Raw genomic sequence first — 7,252 nt, forward strand, 5'->3', positions numbered from 1 at the left:
CTAACTCAATAACAATCTAGCATATTAATTAAACGCAGTCAATGTTACAATCCAACACCATACAACACTTTTCAATTATTATTTAAATATTACAATTGTATTATTATAATTTAATAAATTAAATAAAATTAAAAGTGTACCGATGGATTGTATGGATTTTATGATTAATTATTTTTCAAGCCGATATCGCGGGTGAAATAATTTAACTGATTAATAAATAATAATTGCAATTAAAAATTACCATTTATTATTTATTTTCTAAACGTTTAATAATTTCGAATGTTTGCTTTTAATTCATCTCCTGTTGTTATTACTTTGAATTAACGTGCGCGCGATTCCGCGAGTGTTTGCTAAATTTAATTACATAAAATCACACGGCTGATCAAAGTTATATTTGTAGTTAAATTATATTTATGTATGTTTGTATGTTCATATAAATAGTGCCCTGATATATTTTCAAATTTAAGTTATTTTAAATTTTTCAATTGACTTTAATCGAATGTTTTAGTTGTTCGATTTAAAGAAAAATTATTTTGTCATTTTTTATTTTCTAAATTAATTTTGCCCAAAACATAACTCATTGACATTTTTTAAATTTTATAAGAGATTATTTATATACGTTTTAAATTTTACCACAGGAATTTTTTTTTAAACTTGTAAATTTAAAAAAGAAAAAGAAAATAATAATACGGTTGTGTTGGAGTTTTAGTTTAATAATAAACATTAAAGATACGTTTAATTAGTTATTAACCTGATCATTTAATGAGATTAGTTAAAATTTACGACAAAGTACGACAAAGCTTCAATTAATAGTAGAGTAAGGTCGCAATTTAATTAAAACTGGTTGTGGTAAAATTTAAACCGTATTACATATTTTTTTTTAGTATAACTACATAACGATCGAGATAATTACTGTCCAACTAGCAACTTTTCTAATCCATCTAATGTAATGTAATGTAATGATAAATAAACATCTAGGTTACGTGAGTAATATAAAAGTAAAATTTTTTTAGAAAAAATAAAAAATGAACTAATAAAAAAAGTGATAAAAGTTAAAAGAAAGCATGAGCAGTAAAAAAATGAAAAAAAGCTGAAACCCTGATCTTTGTGTGCTACTCTATCACGATCGAACTTTATTTTTCGGTATATAAACCTACACTCTATGCTATAGTAAGAGTCTCAAAAGACTCAAACTAATATAGTATCGAACTGTCGAGTTTCAATCGAATTTTTATTTCCTTTCGTTTTATTATTATTTATTTTATTTTTATTCATTTCACGAGTTCCGGAAATTTATATTTTACTTATTGAATCTATATTACTTTCATTCATTATCTTGTTCATATTTTTTTATATATATTTTTTTTAGTATCATTTTATCTTTGATTATTATATTATTATTATTATTAATATTATTATTAGTATTAGTATTAGTATTATTATTATTCTTGAATAGGATGAAATCGACTCGATAATTTTTTATCAATTTTTTTATATAATATATCATATTTCTCTGCAATCTGTGTTATATATAATAACTATCGAGATCGTTAAAGAGCATTGAGAAAATCCTCTTCATTTTCCGCCTACTCGTATACATTCAAATAGCAATTTAAAATTAATAATAATTCAGTTGCTCAGTTAGTGATTTCATTATTTTGGATTAAACTTTTTGATGGAAAAATAATTTTATTTAAAAATTTAATAATAAAACTAACCGATGAAAATAATATCATTTTTTGACGTTAACCAAATTAACATAAATTTATATTGTTTTATCAGTATTTTTTTTATCTAACAACATCACAACCTAAATAATGTTGAGATTTGATTTATTATTTTTGATCAGTGCTCAATTGGATTATCTCATGGTCACAAGCGTTTTTGGTAATGACATTTAAATTTTAAATTTAAATCGTTTGAATTGATAGTTTAATTTGTTTCAATTAAAGATTGACAGCTAAACCGAAATTAAATTTGTCCATGCTTTTAAAACTTGAGAGCGTGATAATTATTTTTTGATTGACGTCCGCACACTTGTCCAAAACTCAGCGTATGAATTTGTGTTTTTTTTTTTTTATACTTCGCAAACAACCTGACAGAATTCTGTTTATATATTTTTTCACTTTCAATCGATTCAATATCCAATTAAAAATAATTGAATTTAAAAATAAACTGGTCAGAAAAATGTTTTTATTGATTTTGAATAATTCGAAAAAATATATTTCCCGCTTAAAAATTTATAAAATTAACAGCCATAATTTTTTCAAAAATACAATTATTTATCTTTTTCCAAAGATTATATATAACAATAAGTCTAATAGTTCTCCAAATATTTATGATATCAAATATATATATATATATAAATATATAATTATAGTTGAGGGTTCATGGTATCGCGAGATAATTGAAGAGATTGTTTTTGAAAATAACGTTTATTCGAGTGGCTCAAAATAATCAAGAATTTATTTTTCTATACACCGAAATATTCTTGTTTATTACCCGAATATCCGTTACGTGCATAATTATGATCCAATTATAGTTCAAATTATTAATTTTGAATGTAAATTAAATCTCAAATTCAAAATCTCTACGATCCAGCCTCCTGAATCCCAAAACTGTTATTTTTGAATCAATAAAATATTTCAATAATTTATTTTATAGTAATTTATAACGATTATATATTTTATAGGTACATTTAAACACACATCTAAATTCAAAAATTCAAAGACACATTAACCGCGAAAAATTAATAATGAAATTAAATATTCTTTCATATTATTCTCACGATTTATTTAATTTAATAATATATACTGTAATATTCATGACATATATTACTAAATTTTATATAGTTTTATAATGGTTATATATATAAGCAATTAGTGTACGACATAGATGATTAATTGGACATATAATAGAAGAATATTATGACTGTTAATTGGAATTTATTATTTTAAATCTTTTTATTAATTAATATAAAAGTACTTGGTAACTTTACATTTTGAAAAATTTGTTATCAGATAAATTGGAAAACATGCCCGTAAATTATCGATATCAGAGATAAAACAATTACGGAGTTTGGTTATCACTGAATTTATAGCACGCGAAACTTTAAAACTTGGAAACCGAAAACTTTTACGTCATTGCCAACGATGTTAATTAAAAAAAAACCATTAATTATTAAATAAATAAATTCAAAAAATTTCAAACTGAAAATCTAAAAAAAAATATTTTATAACTAAATAAACGGGCTGCTTCTTACGTCATAACTTTAAAAAACTAAATTTACCTGCATGAATAAATTAACAATTTAAAAAATTATAAAATAAATAAAAATACATTTTTTTGCATAACTCGTATCGTATTACGTGAGAAACTTAACTTCATGCAATTTGCCAAGAGTTGCACTATTGATTTCACACAAGAGTTTTGTGTAAGCTTTTTTTTCTCTCTCTCTCTCTCTCGCTTCCTGTTTTTTTTTTTTTTTTTCATCGCGGAAGAATGAAGAAATCTGTATAAATGGCTCTCCCGCGTCCTCTTCCCGCTGACAAATTATTCTATTTAAAATACAATGTACACATACACATATATGTATGTATATATATTGATTGTTTCTATAAATGTAATCCAATGCAGATCAAAACGATTGCAATTATGGACAAAATTAGCTTCGGCCTTCTTTAATTGATCGTAACTGAAGCTATACGTACATTGAAAGTGACCTTTAACATGAATTGACGTAATAACTTGCGACGAACCAATCGAATATAGAATAGTAGGCCATGTAAAAAAATTTTATTTTTTTATATATTTTTTATTTACTATTACACATACACATATTTTCATATGCATGCATGCATGTATGTATGTATATACCAATACAAAATATATATCAAAGTACAAGCGCACTTTGAGTCTCGAGATTTAATGAACTCGGTGTAAAGTTTCTTAGCAATGTTTATATTAAAATAAAAAGGATAAAAAAACAAATTGATAAAATGAAAAAGTGAAAAGAAAAGTAAACAAAAGACCGGTCGCTGACCCGATTGTAAGAAGCTATAGTTTTCATTGATTTACAATTTCTTTTTTTATCAACCTTCTTTCATTACTATTATTTCTAAATGTCATTACTAGATCCGCTTATGCCCATATATAGATAAACATGTATGTATGTATGTATATTCGTATATATATATGCTATGTAACCAAAGTCTGGCCGCGACGCTCTTCGGACTTAGCAAGCACGCAACTTAAATAATTAATTTTATCCGTCTACATAAGTCCAGGATATTTGCCCGATCGGAATTATTTATCATCTCTATTATCATCTAAAACGTGGGTTTTAAGTTACCGTTATAGACCCCGACATATTTATATATATGTTGTTTTTTAGAATAGCTGGATTTATTTTTATTAGAGCAGGGGTTTTAGGTTCTATTAAATAAATGTCGTTAAATGTAGAGACTGTTCGAATAATTGTCTGAAATGAAAATTATACTTTTAATACGGGTCTATGTACTTTGTAAAATCGATTTAATTTAACGTTTATTGCACGATAGAGAATAGATAATAATGTAATAAAAATGAAAAAATTAAAAAAAATATTAAATTTTTTTATGTAGACGTAAATCGTTACACGTTTATACAAATCATTGATCGTTTTGGAGTTCAATGACCTAAACTTTTTTGGCAACCGAAATACCCAAATGCATTTAAGAAAGTTAAAGAAACATTCATTTAGTTCAACATATAAATATATGTCTTTAGATATTGAATTTTTAAAATAAAAATTTATGTCTGGGAACTTTGAAAGCTTCGGGTCCAATTGAAATAGAGATTGTCAATTGAGAGCGTAACATTTTTATTTTTATTATTACAATTACTATTTTGCTTACGGTTTATTTTTTTCCGAGGGATTGTCGAGCTGAATCACCAAACGGTTAAGAAGAAAACAGTTACGAGGGTACGAGCGTATTTCAGGCACAGGATGACAGAAAAGTAGAGAAGAAATAAAAAAATATGGATTTGTAAAATGATATAGATATTGAATGAAAAAGAGTAATAAAAAAAAAGTGTACGATCGAAAGTACAGTCTCGGTCGTTGGCTCTACCAGGGAGGATGCAGTTACATAAGAGCAGAACAAAATTGATGGTTTCTCGTTGCCCCCGAATCCTCGTGATATTACGGCCGGGAAATGTTTTTGGTAAGTTGCCAATATCTGAGCCCGTTTCAACCAATCGGTGAAATTTATCCAAGTGCCAAATCTAACGAGTCAATCGAATCGAGTTTGAGTCAGAACTAAATGTTTGAGTTTATGTAAAACAAGTTGAAAAAATATAAATAAATACACGGAAAGAAAATTATGGCAGCGGTTCCCATAATTTTGTGAAATTTTTTCCTATACCATCATAGGAATTACGACCATAAATTATGGGAGCGGTTCCTATAATTATAGGAATGATTCCCATAATTATGGGAATAGTTCCTATAATTATGGGAATGATACCCATAACACTATAGGAATGGTTCCTATAATTTATAGGAATACTTTCTATAATATTATGGGAATCATTCCTATAATTTATTGGAATGGTTCCTATAATTTATAGGAACCATTCCCATAAATTATAGGAACCATTCCCATAATATTATGGGAATGGTTCCTATAATAGTATTGGAACTATTCCCATAATATTATGGGAATGATTCCCATAATGCAATTGGAATGGTTCGTATACAATTATGGGAATCATTCCCATAATATTATGGTACTAGTTCCCATACTATTATAGGAACCATTCCTATAATATTATGGGAATGGTTCCCATCTTATCATGAAAAAATTAATTTAAAGAAGTGTGGTAATCACTTCTACAATACACAGAAATATTATTAAACATAAAAACAAAAATTCAAACATTGAAAAAAAAAATCGAATTTGGCAAAAAAACATTAAAATTTTTAACAAGAATTTTTTGTCACCACAAAACATTCAAGAAAATTTAAATTTTGGGAAATTTCTACACTATTGTGCAAAAAAAAAATTTTATGATATTATAGGGATGGTTCCCATAACATTATGGGAATAGTTCCCATAATATTATAGGAATAGTACCTATACCAATATGGGAACCATTCCCATAATAGTATGGGAATGATTCCTATAGTAGTATAGGTACTATTCCCATACTATTATGGGAACCATTCCCATAATGCATAGGAAAACTTCCCATAATTTTCTTTCCGTGTAAATGAATAATTTTGTTTTTTAAATAAAACTTGAATGCATCGCTTCCAACGTCATTAAGCTTTTCTTTTTTAATCTCGGGTATTTTTTATAACAGTATGATTAATTTATAAAGTTATCCGTCTGACGCGGTGGCCTCGCACACTATCGTGATATTTTATCCAGCATATATAATATAGATATAAAAGAATCAATGGACGAGAACCAAAAATAGATGACGTTACCTTAATTGAAATTTAACTTAAATTATATTCATGCATGCATGCTTTAATACTTGGGGGATCTCGTTGGCTATTGGATGTTGCGTAACATCAAATTTAAATTAATCTAAGAAACATTCCATTAAATAATAATAATTAAAATAATAAACAACAAATTTTTATGTTATATAAAAAAACATTTTTATCATTTCAAATATAAAATAAATTCATATTTACATTTTTAATTATAAATAAATAAAAAACTAAACAAATTATAATAAAATACTTAAATTTTTATTATTATCTTTTGATTATTCCACTAAGGTAACGACATTTAATTCAGCTCAATAATATTTAAAATAAAAAAACTGACAAGTAAAAATAAACTGACGAGACTTTTTAATTAAAAAACGACAGCACTTTTTAAATTATTTATTTTTACTTCTCAGTTTTTTATGTTTTTTAATTTATCAGGTAAAATTAATTTTTTTTAATGAGTTTACTGTAAAAATAAAGTGACAGTGAACAGTTTGCTCAATGAAATCACCCGTTTTATCAAAAGACTAAATACATGTACAGTCTTTTGACTACAACTCAGTTCAATTAACTCAATGAAAAGTTTACTTTAGTAAAGTGACTCAACGACTTCCGGACGTGCTTTAAATTTTTTTTTCCTGCACCGAGTAATTGAAAGCGTAATTTTACATACGTAAACTCAAATCAAGTATTAATTGTTTAATTATAATGTTTATTTACGACAAAGCACGACCGAAGAGCTGTTGCGTTAACTATTGTTCATAAATA

Source organism: Microplitis mediator, chromosome 4 (assembly GCF_029852145.1).
Source record: "Microplitis mediator isolate UGA2020A chromosome 4, iyMicMedi2.1, whole genome shotgun sequence".
Lineage (NCBI taxonomy): Eukaryota > Metazoa > Arthropoda > Insecta > Hymenoptera > Braconidae > Microplitis > Microplitis mediator.